Below are 17,083 nucleotides of genomic sequence, written 5' to 3'. Positions count from 1 at the left end.
TCTTAGAAAGGCTACCTTTCTAAGATGGTTATCTAAAGAATCATCTTAAAAAGGTACTCTTCTAAGACGATTTTTAGCTATAAACCGTCTTAGAAAGATATCATTTTTTAAGATGATTTTTTATGAAATCGTCATTAAATATCAAAACATTTAACGATGTTGACTTCAAAGACTCTTTGAATATACTTTACAATCGTCATTGTATGTTTCTATTGTAGTAGTGTAAAGAACACAACAATGACAAAGAACAAAGTATAAAACCAAGGACATGAAATATGATGCTAGTGAATTAAACCAACCAACAACATGGAAAACTCAGTACCATAGGTATGGATCGCACAACAATGGAAATGTAATGGTGAGTGGACTCAAATAACTAGAAGGGAATTTGCAAAGCAACAAGAGTCTGTGGTCGAGAAGTTTAGGTTTCCTAAATTGTTTTTAGAAAAAGAATTATGAAAAAATGGGATTCAAACTAGAGTCTTCGTAAAAAAAAGCTTCGCATAAGATGACCATAAGCCCCTCCAAGGAGCTTTTTTTTTAAAATTCCTTTAATATTGATTTCTTCTTAAAAAAAAAGTTATTTATATTTTGAAGAGCTTTTAGATAAATAGACCAAAACAAAATCTAACTGATTAGGACAATCATTATTAGGATCAAGGTCATTAATGGTGGATTATGGAAATCCAATATTTCACCATCTAAATATGTCATTATGGTGTGAGGTGCCGCCAAAGCGGGCCTCCCTTCACAAATTGCCCAAGCCAAAAGGGTTGAAAAAGACCATGCTATACTGTTTTTGTGGTGCTATAAGATTATTTAAGAACATTGATTAGGATTATTTCATAGTGGAAACAAACACCTTTAAACCAATTCTAGTATGTTATTAAAAAAATCACCACTTCTGGTCAAAGCTCCTCTAAAAGCTAGGCCCCTAATTTCATGGAAGAATTGTGAAAACAAATTTTATAATTTTAGGAGAAATATTCCGTTCATACAAAAAAGGTAATTTTTTTAAACAGGGGCACTAATCAATGAAAAAGGACAAAAACAATGAACTTGCATTCTGAGGCAAAATGACGGAAGGGGATTACTTTTACAAAGTATTTACCTCACAGAGTCTATTTTGAAACAATTTCTGGGGAAGGTCCCTTTTTTAAAAGTGTTATGCCACTAGGACTGGAGGAACCTGTGTGTACGTAATTTCCCAAGGGGTTCCGCCAATAGCACTGGCGATATACCCCTTACCATCCAACAACCATCCATCCATCAAGCTTTTTGCCAGTGGTGCTGGCGGGATTGGTTCAGTAAGCTTTGCCCCCTCAATCATATTGCTACCATAAAAATTCGTGAACTTTTGTTGTCAATTGTAATTTGCAAGAAAGAAATATCCAATGCATAATTACTTGCCCAAAAACAACTTTAATCATATTTTTTATATAAAAAAGGAAAAGGGGCATCATTGGTTATTTAAAAATTAGAAAAAAAAATTAAAATGATAAAAAAAATAACCAAAACACTTTCACTATGAATATTTTTATAGTGTATTATTATTTGAATGAACGCATCAATTCAACTAATGCTTCGACATTACCAGTTTGCATAATACTACTTGTCTGTTCTACCGCTTGTGTTGAAAATTGTATAAGCGCACATCTTTATTTTTACTTTTAAGTTTAAATTAAGTGTGTTTATATTAGTGACTTGTGTGTGATTACTATCGACAATTTTTTTTATAACAAATGACATTAATTTATTTTTACACTACAAATAAGTACAAAAAATTAAAAATACATAATATTTTTTAAACGCACTTAACCTAATATTATTTATAATTTTTTTATGACAAATAAGATTGAATTATTTTTATATTAGAAATAACTATGAAAAATTATACACATATATTTTTTAAACGCACCTATCTAATACTATCGATAATTTTTTTATAACAAATAACATTAATTTATTTTTACACTAGAAATAATTACTAAAATTTAAACACAAATATTTTTTTTAACTCACCTACCTAATAGTATCTATAATTTCTTTTATAACAAATAACATTACGAAAATTTAAACAGAAATATTTTTTTAACACTAGATATATGTATACAAAATTAAATACATATGATATTTTATAAACACACTTATCTAATATTATCTACAATTTTTTTTATAACAAATAAAATTAATTTATTTTTACACTTGTCATAACTACAACAAATTAAATACACATACCTAATATTATCTACCTTTTTTTAAACACATCTACTAAACCTATGCAACTATGTTGAAGCTACCCGCTACTGCATTGCACCTTGTACTAATCCTGCAGCAGTACTGGACTAATCCCGCCAGGATGACATGGGGTATATCGCCAGTGCTATTGGCGAAACTCCTTGGAAAATTACGTACCCACGGGTTTTGCCGGTCTCAGTGAGAATATTTTTATAAAAGGGACCCTCCCCGAAAATTGTTTAAAAACAAACCCTGTAAAATAAATACTTTATAAAAGTAACCCCCTTAGATCATTTTGCCATATTCTGATACATAAACCAAAACTATGCCAACTCATTATTTCCTTTGTTGAAAACCAATAAAGTAGGAACATTTCGATCTCGGTAGTTTGGTATACAATAAGTAGATATTATCTTCATAAATTTTGTCGCGGGATATCTTACTACCAATTTCTTCAATGCTTTGCATCAATAACCCGCTTTCAAAAATCATGTCACAGAAACACAACAAGCATCACTACAAGAAACATGACATGGAAAAACTAAACACATCATAGAATCAAAGAAATTCATAAATCATCAATAATTCCTCCGCTTTTCAAGCAAATCTAGAACAAACTTGTCATCAACAAGAGGGAAAATAGACTCTTAAGAAATAATTTACTATAATATATTAAATCAAAAATATTTTGACACCAAATTGTATTCAATAACATAGAAAAGAATGAACAAAAAAGTAAAAAAATATATACTCATAAGCATTAATTTACAGAGTAAAATCCTAAATCCACAACAACCAAAAATGATTAACCTTTTATGCTACAATTATCTTTTTTAGTAGATTGGAGGCAAATTTTCAAGCATTCTTTGAATATCATCTGATTAAGTAGAAATCTTTTTATGTCCTTGTACACTAAATGGTAATCACTCATGCTTCTCTCTCTCTATATATATGTGAATCTGGAATTAGATCACAAAATAAAACTAGGTGTAGAGTGTTGTGCTTTTCGGCATCCGTACTATATAAATTTATAAAACGTTTTTGAACATGTGCCAATTTTTTAAGCCTCCAATTTTAAGAACCACTTTTTGACACGTGTTGATTTGTTTTTTATGCTTAAATGGTGAGTAATCGAATGATTAATTCTACTGTAAGTATGTTTTTTTTTTTTAGCAAAAGGAGGCAAATTTTCAAGCTTTCTCTAAATATCATCCCATTGAGTAGAAAATCTTTCTATGTCCTTGTTCACTAAATGGTAATCATCCATGCTTCTCTCTCTCTCCATTGAGTAAAAATCGGGTGTGAAGTGTTGTGCTTTTCGGCATCTATAATATAAAAATTTCAAAAAAAATTTCCAACATGTGTCAATTTTTTAAGCCTCCATCTTTAAGAACCACTTTTTGACATGTGTCAGTTTGTTTCTTTTATAAATGATTAACTTTTAACGCTGTACGTATTTTTTTTCAGTACATTGAAAGCAAATTGTTAAGCATTCTTTGAATATCATCTGATTGAATATAAATCTTTTTATGTCCTTGTAAACTAAATGTTAATCACTCATGCTTTCTCTCTTTCTCTCTCTCTATGTGTGTGAATCTAGAATTCGATCACAAATAAAAATTGGGTAAAGAGTGTTGTGCTTTACGGCATCTATACCATTAAATTTTAAAATATTTGCCAACACGTGTCAATTTTTTAAGCCTCCAACTTTAAGACTCAACTTTTTCTATTGTGAGTAATTTTTTAACAAATTGGTGTAGGTATGAATTTTGTATTTTGCTATTTTTTTTACAGTGACCTAAAGTGACTATTTTTCCTCCATTAAATTCTCTAATTTTATTGAATAAATTTTTTTAAAGAAATAACAACCTTTTATTACTCAATTATATTTGAAATTTTAAACAATTTTAAATTTTGTCAAGCCTATATTTTTTAACGTTGAGATATGAATAAATTAATAATTTAATTATTTTAAACTTAGAATGGAAATAAAATTTAAATTTATTAATATTCCTACATGTAAAGTTGATAAAAAAATTAGTAAATTGAAATTTAGTACTCCATAGGGCAAATTGGTATTAATAAGATGTTATAAAATTTTATTTTCTTATATTACATAATATTTAAATATGATATATTTATATTTAAAACCAAAAGTTTATCTATCAATATTTTAAAATTGAAATATAAAGAAATATGATCATATAGTTTTTCCTAATTTGTTTGATCAATGGTAATTTTAAGTTCTAAGAGTTTTTTTTTTTTTATGAATACTACTTTAAAGATTTTTTTGGTAACTTATATTATTTTAAAAATAGAGAACTATTTACTCCTATATTAGAAATAGTAAGCTTTAATGATGAATATGTTATGCCATGCCATTATCGTTAGAGAATGAATAAGTTTATCTAAGGATCCCTAAATGACAAGATACTTTCATTTGGTCACTCAGTTCACGGGATCATTTACAAAGTTCGAACTCAAGCATGTGATAAGAGAGAAAAAAAAATGAAAGAGCCGACTTGTTATCCAAATTGGTCATCCCAAAGAAGAAAGGATAGCATAAAACTATAATTCAAGAAACAATCTCAAAGCCAAGTCTTGACAACAATAGCTAGTGTGTACATGCTGAATGAGATTTCGAATGGTTAGCCGAGATTTAGAATTTCTTAGCAAGGGGATCACTTTTAAAAGACACGACAGCAACAAGGAAGTTGAAGAGAAATGTCAGCTACTATGTGATCGAGGGAGGAGACCTATATAGAAGAGGCTTCACAGCTACCATGTTAAAGTGCTTGTCCAAAGAACAACACGAGTACTTGTTGAATGAGATGCATAGAGGAATATGCGGAATGCACTCCGGGTCATAATCAATGGCCACTCGAGTACTCAAGGCCGAATATTACTAAGCAATTATGAGAAGAGATTGTGTCAAATACATCAAGAAGTGTAAAGAATGTCAAAAGTTTGGTAACATATCTCACCTACCAGAAAAGTAATTGCACAACATGGTGGCACCATGGTTTTTCTCCACCTAAGGAGTAGATATCCTTGGACCCTTTCCACTATCAAAAAGGCAAGTGAAATTTCTCCTAGTCAGCATTGACAATTTCACTAAGTGGATTGAGGTTGAGTCCTTAGCAGCCATCCCTGCTGCTAACGTCAAAAAATTTATATGGAAAAATATCGTTTGCTGATTTGGAATTTTGAATACATTAATTTTTGACATTGGGAAGAATTTTTTTGAAAAGGATTGGAAGAATTTCTCCAAAACCTGGGAATCAAATACTAAGTAACCTTGGTTGAACACTCGCAAAGCAATATTGGGAAGACGGAGGCAGCAAATAAGGTCATACTCAAAGAGCTGAAAAAGAGAGTTAGAGAAGGCAAAGGCATATGGGACGAAGAATTCCTTGCCATCTTATGGGCATATCGTTACACTCTACAGTCGACAATAGGTGAGACCCCTTTTTGACTTTCATATGGATCAGATGCTATGATATTGGTAGAAGTGGGACAATCCTCTTTTAGGAGGACAAATTTTGTGGAGAAGGAGAATGAGGAGATTCTTAGGCAATCACTCGCCCTAACCAAAGATATCCTCAATAAGGTCCAAATCAGAGCTTAAACATATCAAAGGAGAGCTGAGAAAAGATATAGCAGCCGAGTTAAACGCAGAAACTTTGAGGCATGAGACTTGGTGTAGAGAAAATGCAGAGATGTTGGAAAGATGCTAAAGAAGGAAATGTCACTGCAAACTAGGAAGGACCTTTCAGAGTCACTAATTCACTCAGAAATGGAGCCTACCGACAAGAGAACTTATCTGGCAAGGGAATTCCTCAAACGTTGAACGCCACTTATCTCAATTTCTATTACAGTTAAATTTGTACGTGATGATGTACCTTTTTTCCTACTTCATCATTTATTGCTGAGAGATTTTTTGTTAGAGAGGTTTTAATGAGGCACACTTGTATTTTAGGTCCATAAAAGTATTTTACATCAAAGTCTAAATATGATTTGAGGATCCAATATAGGGTAATTATAGATTAAAGATATTGAGTTATTCAACTTAAAATACACTACAAAACTATTTGGCTAGTTAAAGACCAAAGAAACTAAGAGCATCTCCAGTCCAAGTTTCTTATATGGTTTTCTTAATTATCTTTTTGTGATCTCCGCAACACTTTTTATGGTTTCCACAGTGTCATTTCACTCATAAGAAACTCATACAGAATTTTACTCAAATGAAAGAAACCGTAAAAAACCGCAAGAAATCCAACATTTAAATTATTTTATTATAATTTAATTATTATTCCAATAAAATAATTAATTCATTTTTTCAATTTTTATGTATACAAATAATAAATATGAATAAATGAAGAAAATATTAAATATAAATTAAAAATAAAAAAATTGCATAACATTCAAAGGAAATGTGTAACAATAAAAAATACATTTTTACAAAATAATAGATAATTAAATACAATGACATTGAAATAAAAAACATAATGATGAAAAATAAAAATATTTCATTAAATTAATTGTTATTTTCATTTCCAAAACATTCCCAAATATGTTCAATTAAATCTGCTTGAAGTTGGCGGTGTTTTTTTTGTCATGAAGTTGTGCTCTCCTTTGGAGGTATGTTGATCTGATACTAGGGTGAACACCTAAAGATACTTCAAATGTTGAAGTGTTATTATGTACACTATCGTAATCCATATTATTTTGATATGCGTCAGCTTCGTTCTCAATAATCATGTTATGCAATATGATGCATGCATAGATGATATTTTTCATTTTACCAGCATCCCAAAAATGTGCCTGACTACGCATAATTGTGAATCGAGATTGGAGCACTCCAAACGCTCGTTCTACATCCTTTCTTGTCGATTCTTGTCGTTGTGCAAATAATTTTCGTTTTTCTCCTTGTGGCATTGAGATGATCTTCACAAACGTGGCAATTTCTGGATAAATGTCATCCATTAAATAGTATCTCATATTGTATTGGGTTCTATTCACTGTGAATTGCATTACGGGCGCACGTCCTAACAAAACTTCATCAAACACATTAGATCCATTTAACACAATAATGTCATTATTTGAACCGACGGTTCCAAAAAATGCATGCCAAATTCACAAGTCTTGTGATGCCACAGCTTCAAGAATGATTGTTAGGTTGCGATAATCACCTCAACAAAATTGACCTTTCCAAGTAACTAGACAATTTTTCCATTCCCAGTGCATACAGTCAATGGAACCTAGCATACCTGGAAATCCGCCTGCCACTCCCATTTGTAGTAGGCGTTCGATGTCTTCATTATTTGGTCTCCTCAAGTACTCATTCCCAAATATGGTGCAAATGCCTTAACAAATCGCTCTAAGCATTCCACTGTAGTTGTTTCACCAATTCGAATGTATTCATCCACATTGTCAGCATGTGATCCATAAGCCAATATACAAATAGCAGTTGTGCACTTCTGCAATGGAGATAAGCCTTTTCGACGTAGTGCATCGACCCTTATTTGAAAGTATTCATCATGGTTGTTGAATGCGTTTACAATTCGGAGAAACACATGCCTTTGCATACGAAACCTTCTTCGGAATTGAAGCTCTCTGTACACAAGTTTTTTTTTTGAACAATCGATCATGACCTTCTTCACAATTACGATGTACCACTCTTCTTCTTTGGCTACGTCTAGTGGTGTTGTCTTCCAATTCCTCATCTATCATTTGATCTAAAACTTCATCAAAATTGATGGTTGGATCCATTATATGGTAACCAAAGTGTTTGAAATAAGAGAGAAATATTGTGTATTTTGTATGAGAATATGTCAGAATAATGAAACATTGGACATTTATATAGCTTCATTAATAACGGCTAGTTTTTCAATGGCTTGTTTTCAACAGCCAGTTTTTCAACGGTTACTTTCATAACGGCTAGTTTTGCAATGACAAATTTTATAACAACTACTTTCATAACGACTAGTTTTACAACATAAAATTCTAAATTTAAGACACAACAAATACCTACACTGCTAAAATTAAATATCAAACACAACATTAGCGTAAGAACTAAAAATTTAATATCCTAGTTTTTTCCTAATATGGTCACAATACGCCATTCTTGTTCGGGCATGTTGGATCCAACCATCAATTTAGACGAAGTTTTAGATCAAATGATAGATGAGGAATTGGAAGACAACACCACTAGGCGTAGCCAAAGAAGAAGAGTGGTACATCGTAATCGTGAAGAAGGTCATGTTGGATGTATCCTTCAAGAGGATTTCATACTCCATATGCCATTCATGTTCTTGTGAGTAAATCATATGAGTATTAGCCAAATCATCCTTCTCTGAACTTCCACTTCTCCTATGTTTATATGTTTGTTTGTAGCACCCATTAAACTTTTGAACTGGAGGATGAATCCTATTCCACCGAGATTTTAATTGAGTCCAACTTCTTTCACAAAATTGCCCGCTTTGACACACATCGTCATTGTTGTACACATTTTTTTATCCTTGCCAAATATTGCTTTGATATTTAGTTGACTCCTATAATTGAATCCTTTGACACATTCAACCACGATCAGATGAGAATCACATCTTCTATCACCGAGAATGCGGTACGATTTCTTTTCTACCTGAATTTTGATCTCCTTTGTCTAGTTGAATACTGCCTACACCAATGGGTGATTCAATTTCATTGCTAGGGCGCACAATATTGGATAAAGAAGGCCTATAACACGTGTTTGAGTTCGTGGGAGTTGATAGTTAGCTATAAACTTATGGATTTTGAGAACTACCACTGGTAGGTGGCTCTACATTGGATGAATGATGCATATACCACATGTGTGGGGGTGGTGGATACATAATATACTATGGTGGATTTTGAGAATTTTCACTAGTAGGGGGTGGTGGTGGACACATAACATATTGCGGTGGATTTTGAAAATTTTCACTAGTATGAGGTGGTCGATACATAACATATTGCGGTGGATTTTGAGAATTTTCACTAGTAGGAAGTGATTGGTTTCGCAAATAACTATAGTAACATTGATAATTATACTGATTGGGATCCATTTTAGAGAGAATAAAAAAAATTGACACTTGATAGCAACAACAAAAAATATTAGCAGTACAAGAACTGTGCAAAACATGTTATACCGTGCATAAATTTATAGTGAATAGTGTAGCACAGTGAAAAAATACTACACAACGGTCATTTATGCACGTTCAAAGGTATTATTTTCAAATCAACGGTACATAACAATGGTAACATTTCCATCAACATTCAAAATCTTTCCTCATTAATTACCTAAGCTGTTCAACGGTCTAGATTCATCCTTATTAATAAAATGGACGGTCCAGATCGTGTCACCTCATTAATTACCTAAAGCTACCTACCCTGTGCCTTTCTATCTTCTCGAGAGAACATTTTCTCTTTTCAACACCTCCAGAAGATTCCCCCTCTCCTCCATTCGTCTCGTGTGACCTTTGCTGGCGTCAACACCTCCGGCCACCACCGCAATACCTTCGTGTCGCAACACCTTCATTTGGCCTCACCTTCACTTCACGTCACCACCTCTGGCCATGGTAGCGTCTCACGTCACCTTCACTAGTGTCAACAATGAAGGACTTGGTCTCATCTCCGGCCATGGTCGCATCTCGCGTCTCCGTCTATGGTCTCATCTCCATCATGGTGCATTTGTCGTCACCTTTGGTGCGTTTGGTTTTCCCCTTTACTGTTTTGCTTGAATCTGGATTTAAATCACTTTTTTTTCAAATTTGATGACTTTTGGGATTTATTGTGGTTGTTCAACGAGTCTATATGTTCCTTGTTCTTCCCTTGAACAATTATTTTCCCTCCTGTTGAACCTGTCTTGTGTGAGAAAAACAATTTTTTAATGGTTAGATATTTGTTATGTCTAAGAAAATCATTTTTTTAATTGTTAGGTATGGTTTCTTATATAAGAAATGATTCTCAACAATGAAGGAATGCACTCTTCCATGTCAATTTGTCCCCATGCAAAAAAAAATTAAGAAACAATTTCTTCCCATTAAGCACCAGGGAAGAAACCTGCACCGGAGATGCTCTAAACTACTTGACTAAAAATAGACGAAAAATAACTCAAGTTATTTGGCGAATTTTGGACCAAAGGAACTTAGTCATTCGGCTAAAAAGTTAGGCGAAAATAACTTATTTTGGTCAACTGCAAACCAACGAATTAGAGTTGACTAAGTACTCACTTGAAGCCTAAATAGTTTTAACCAAGTTAGATAATTAAAAGCAGCAAAGTAGAGTAGACATTTGTAGAAAAAAGTGTTAATTCCATTAAATCAAAAGATACCCTATTTGGTGGGTCAGGTGTGAGTCTTTACAAAAACAAATAAAAAAAACATTAAACTTGGGCCGACTTGGCAGGTGCCTCCTCCGCAGGGATTTCAACTACGTCAACCAACTTTCCTTAACGAAGAAGGAAAAGTCAGCATCCTTGAAAAAGTGTTTGACCTGACGGATCTCTTTCTTGAGGTCGACCTCATGAGTTCTTATGATCTCGGCCTTCAGCTTCTCCTTGGTTTTGGTAGCATTAACCTTGAGAAGCTCAAACTCCTGGTTGAGATGTTCAACCTAAGCTTGAAGAGCCTTCGTTGAGTCCATTCCCTTTGTCAAACTAGACTATAAGGCCTCTTCTCGACTTTCATCCTTTTGTATCTTAGTATTTGCATCCTTAAGAGATTTGTGAGAGTCTCCTTGGCCTTAGTAGCTTCAGCCAAGTAGTGCTCAATATTCACTAGAGTCTCTTGAGCATTGAGCGATTCGGCAAGAACCTTGTTGTACTCATTAGCCTAGAACTCAGCAATCCCCAAGATCTTCCATAAAATCCTTATGACTGGCTTCCCTCAGCATGTCACAATCGACTTGGCTAAGCACACCACCATTTATGAGGGCCCGAGGTTTGAAGTCCTTACCCCAAAGAGAATATTATGCATCCTTTATTGAAAGGAACTTCAAATGCATCTCAACAGATGGAGTAGTAGTCACTAAAGGTGGAGTTGCATCCCTTATCTTTTTTGCTTGCCACATCCTCCTAGTTGGATGTACCTGAATCTTTCCTCTTTGAAGCACTGGGATTGATAGGGGGTAGGTGAAGGCAGAGGTGGAGGAATCAAAGAACCAACTTGAATATTAACAACCTCTTGATCCTTCTTTTTCTTCTTCTTGGCTTGAGCTTTCTTGACAAATTGGCAGTCATACGTACTTTCGCATGACAAGAATCTAATAAAGGACAAAGAATTCATTATCCCAATCCACCCTCAGAGTCTTACAGATAGGAATCTCTATGACAGTCTTGCAATGCAATTGCCTAGGTAACTTGTACAAAATAGTCATGTCCTCTTTATTAGAAAGGGACATATCTACCAAGAAAAGTCTAATGTGTTTATTCGATGTTATGGACCTATAGAAGGGAAACCAAGGAAGTCCCCTATGAGTAAAGAAGTTCGGTATAGCCTCCTAACCAAGCCAAACACTAAAGAAATAACCCTAGAAGTTTTTGTAAGAAGTGGTGTAGGGCTCGAGAACAGACTTCTAGGAAATACCAGTTAGAGAAACCCAACCACCACCCCCTTCTTCCTCTCCTTAACATTATAGTGATGAAGAAACTTAGAAGCAATAGGAATCATATAGAACTTGTTACATAGAACCCTGAAGCCACAAATGGTTGTCCAAGCATTCGGGTGCAATTGCGTAGGGGCAATGTTCAACTCTCAAATTACGTCAATGTAATACCCTAACTTTGTGTTTCGATTAGGAATTTCAAAATTTCAAGGAATTTGAAATGTCTAGAATTTGAATTGCTTTGATTTGAATTTCTTTCATTTTTCAAATGCTTTGTTTGTATAAATCAATTCAAATTTCTTCTATTTTAAATTCTTTGTTTGGATAGGGCAATTCAATTTCCTCCATATGCAAAATTTCAATTTTATATTTTAAATAGATGAAATTTTAATATTAAACTTTATAGAAAATAAACACAATCTAATTTTGAAATATTAATTAAAAAATATTTTCAATTTTTAATAATTTATAAATATAAAATATTGATAATTTTAACCAGGGTTGTTTTGTTTGACCACAACAGTGATGTTTTTAAACCGACATCAACCAAGGCTATTTTTCGGTCGACATCAAATAGGGTTTTTTTGTCAAAGTATATCGGGAATATTTGTTAGCTGACATCAGCCAGGACTATTTTTTTGCTAACGTTGGTTGAGTCTATTTTTCAGTCGATGTTGGCTAGATTTTTTTTACCAACGTCGGCTAGGGTTTGTTTGGCCAACACCAGCTAGGGTCTTTTCAAACGACATTGACCAAGGCTATTTTTAGCCAACGTCGGCCTAAAAATTCCTAGCAGACATTGACAAAAAAATTTACCTAATATCGGCTAAAAAATAGCTTGTCGATGCCGATCAATAGAACCTACCCGATGTCGGCCGAAAAATATCATTGGTCAATGTTGGCCAAAAAATCCCTAGTCGAAGTTGGCAAAAAAAATAGCCCTGACCAATGTCAGACAAAAAACCCTACCCAACATCGGCTATAAAATAGCCTTGGCTGATGTTGGCTAAAAAATAGTTCTGACTGATGTTGATGGAAAAAACTTTAGTGGATATCGACTGTAAGAACCTAGTCGATGTCGACTAAAAATAGTCATGCCCGATGTTGGTAAAAAATACCTAGCTGGTGTTAGCAGAAAAAACCCTAGCCAACATCAACCAAAAAACCTAGCTAATGTGATTAAGAAATAGCTCTGACTGATGTCAGCCAAAAAACCCTAGTTGATGTCAGCAAAAAAATCCTAACCGGCATTGGCTAAGAAAATGTAGTTAACATCAGCCTAAACACCCTAGCTAACATCGGCTAAAAAATAACCTTAGCCAATATTGACTAAAAATAGCTTTGGATGATATTGGCTGGAAAAATCTAGCTGACGTCGGCTGAAAAACCCTAACAGGTGTTTACTTAAAAGTTAGTCATGATCGATGTCAGTAGAAAAAATCTAGCCAACGTTAGTCAAAAAAATCATTGGTCAACATTAACTGAAAAAACCTGGATGACAACGGCAAAAAAAGTCTTTGGTTGACGTTAGCAAAAATTTTCCATGACTGACGTCATTGAGAAAATAACCCTAACCAACATCATCTAAAAAAAATCTTAGTCGATATCGGCAAAAAATAGCTTTGGTTGACATCATACAAAAAAATTCTGATTGAAAAAACATCGACCAACGTCAGTGAAAAATAACGTATGTTGATATCGACCGTAAAAACTTTGGTCACCTGTAGTTGTGAGTGTTGAGCGAGAAAAAGTTGCGAGCAAGAACGTGAGTTAGAGTGAGCATCTCCGAAAAAAGAATTTCAAATTTTATTTTTTGAGAGAATTTGAAATCCCACTACTTTAGTCAATCAAAATGATTCATAAAAATACCAAAAATTAAATCTCCTTTTAAATACTCCATCCAAACAAGCTATTTTATCAGAATCATTTTAAATTCCTTGAAAAAATAAATTCTCCTGTTAAATTGTTCCATCCAAACACACTCTATAAGGGGTATTACACTTCTATTAGACATTTATAACATCAAAGAATATGATAATTACGTGTTATAGGTATATATATGATTTCATTACTTAGACTTAAATGTAACAGTCATACAAAAGGTTCCAAGTAACAAGATCATATAACAATACTCTAACGAGGGAAATTCCCAATGGAATAAGCCCCTTAACATACTATAGTTTAATACATCGAATCTTCCAAAAAAAATTAGCCTATGAATGATTTCAAAGAACCAAACAAGAAATCTTCATGGTCCTCCTTCATCCATAGTACATGCTCAATTTGAAACATGAAAACTAAAACTATAAGATGAGGTCTTAGTGAATGCGTAAAACATGCAATTCATGTAACATCCCAAAAATTCAATTATAAGAATTTATATAATATTACTATTATAGATAATAGTAATGATAGCTTGGTGAGCAACTAATTAAATTATTAGAGATATAAAAGCTTATAATTAGAGGAAAATGAAGAAGAGAACTCATTTTTAGTGAAAATTGTAGAAAGTAAACAAAGTAAATCATAGATCAATAGAGTTAATGGGAAGGGATTGACTTTGGTCAACTCATTAATGGCATATTGGTAAATATGACTAAAACTCATTTAAAAGATGAATTATTAAATAAAAAAACTTAGTTAGAGTTACAATTAATAGTTAGAAGTGAGTTAGAACTAGGATTATGTGTCATAAAGCTTAATTAGGAGATTTAGGATTCAATTAATTGGACCTTAACCCAAATAGATTAAGACCCATTATAAGAGGAAATAAAACCCTAGAAGACCTAGGGGTTTGCGTCATTTTTTATTAAGGAGGGGGAGAAGAGCTCAACTTCTATCTTGCTTGGAGGCTTCATTGTGTGCTTTGAAAGGGATTTTTGTGAAGATCAGAGGTAAATCCTTGAGGAACCTTTAGAGTTTTAGTTGTTCTATCCATTTCAAGTTTAAATTTTCACTCTCTTCTCTTAATCATCTCTCACATGTGCCTAGACTCATTGGTTGGAAGCAAGAGTGCTAGTGTTTTTTATTTTTGTGTATTTGAAAATCAACACCAAGGTATAGGGGGTTTTCTTTTCTTTCTCATGCTTTTATGTGTTGATGGTGCTGGACTCCATGTTGGGAGTCATAAATATTTGTTTAAAGTCTTAGAAAATTGATTGATCAAGTACTTGTGTGTCATGAATGAAGCACACAAGTTGTTTGATTTTTTGTTGCACTAACGTACTGCACAAAAATGGATGTTGCAAATTTTAGGGTTCTCATATAATGGAACTAAAATTATATTCTAAAAGTATACATTTGGGACTTATGTTTTCATGTTTGAAACATAAATTTTGGATAAGAAATAATTTGCTATAAATTGTTTAAAATGACCCTTGATATGAATTCTATATTATGACCTTTTTCTACTTAATGGATAAACTGAAGAAATTTGGAAATGATCTGTGGATGTAGTGGACATGTATAAAAAATAAACATCATAAGTTTAATTGATAAATTATGGTTGACGATGAATGATTATTTATTACTTGAAGTAATTGACTCTATAACTTATTACTTGTAGTAGAGATATGAATTAATAAATGAACCTCATGGTCTTGTAATTGTGAAGACATGATGTGGTGCATGTTCTATGAATAATATGGTTATTAGTCTTATGATTCCATTGTGTGGAAATATGACATATTGCATGTATGATTGGTGGAATAGAGGCAAATGATATATTGTATAGTTCTTAGGTATAGTGTATGAATTCTATGAATGATATGATGTTATCTTATGATCCTAGTGTTATGATAAGATGAATTCAATGATTCTAATATGAATGTTGTATGACATATTCTACGTTTGTGTTGGGAAGGCTAAGGCCTCTATGCAAGACTATTATATATATTGCTATATTCAATATAGATTCTATATGGTGTATGTTGTATGATGGAACTTGAGGGTTGTGACCCAACTCCTAAACATTAAATAAAAGAGAGTGCGACTAAGGAGAGTTATGGGAAAGGAAAGCGACAACTATTTTTGTAAGAAGAAATATTGCAGTTAAGTAGAAGTGATCATGGAATGGACTATGGAGACCAAAAAACCTAGTTTGGAAACCTAGCAAGATCATGCGAAAGGTGTTATAACAACTAAATAGTGTAGGCGTCACTAAGAGAAGTGGAAACCAAACTTAAAGAAAACAAAGCAATTACCAAAGGCCGAAGTGGAAGCAATATGGAAGCAATTCTAAATATGCGCAAATGTAGACACGCGGTGATGATAGGATCATATCCCTTATTTATTATGTTGTGAGAATGAGGATCTTTGAGAGGAGTGAATAATCTCATAAGACTTGAATGACTTGCTGATGTGATAGTTGTGTGGTAAAAAGCATGGAGACATTAAGTACTTCGTGTAGCTCTTTGAACAATGATTGTGCACTTGAAGTGAAATTGTGTGTGATGAGACAAGTGATGATTGAAATCATTACTTGGTGTGGTTGATGGATTTTGTGACAACTTGTAGAACCTATCTCGTTATGACACAAGTGGGATATAGAGCATGTGTGGAAAGCAATAATGAAAGTAATCAATTCTTAGCATGAGATGAACGATGATGCAGGGAGATAGCACGACTTTTGGTGCATAGAGTTGTGGCCTAAAGGCCTGTGTCCTATGGGGATGTGCCTAGCGAGGGTGATATGATGATGGTTTTTACGATGATTAAGTTGGATGGGGAAACCACCAACAAGAGCTTCAAGCTCAAGGGTCCTGGGGCCTATGCCATGGTAACCATGTCATTATACTAATCTTTGAACTCCGCCATAAATGTTCATGAAGAGGATGCATCCCTAAATGCAATCCTAGTGAGAAGGGATGACAAGAGAATGCCTTAACCTATAAGTGAGTGGGTGGATACAGTTCATACCTAGGATCTACAGGTGAGGACCAGGATGGTCCTTAGGGATTAGAAATGACGTCAAGTTAAAATACCTCAACGAGGTTGGGGGACTCACGTAACCGACTTAGCAATCCCAATAATCACTAAGAGCATAACCAAGTTATAGTGAAAGTAATCGCCAGTAGTACCAAGGTAAGAATATGTACTCTCATGATGCCACCCCAAAAAATAAATGAAAAATGTAAGACCTATATGGCAGCATGTTAATGACGCGGTTGGACCCAAATAATGGAGCAAATGTGTAGTCAAAGATTGGGGCTATGAGAGTGCATAT

General features: G+C 33.5%; 1 pseudogene; it reads right to left on the bottom strand.

Annotated features, from left to right (window-relative positions):
• Nucleotides 1-6,775: 6,775 nt before the first annotated feature.
• Nucleotides 6,776-8,010, bottom strand: LOC114389856 (annotated as a pseudogene).
• Between the last annotated feature and the right edge of the window lie 9,073 nt (nt 8,011-17,083).

This window comes from Glycine soja, chromosome 16 (genome assembly GCF_004193775.1).
Source record: "Glycine soja cultivar W05 chromosome 16, ASM419377v2, whole genome shotgun sequence".
NCBI classification, from domain to species: Eukaryota; Viridiplantae; Streptophyta; class Magnoliopsida; order Fabales; family Fabaceae; genus Glycine; species Glycine soja.
The sequence above is the reverse complement of the archived record's forward strand: the minus strand, read 5'-3'. Positions and strand labels throughout refer to the sequence as shown.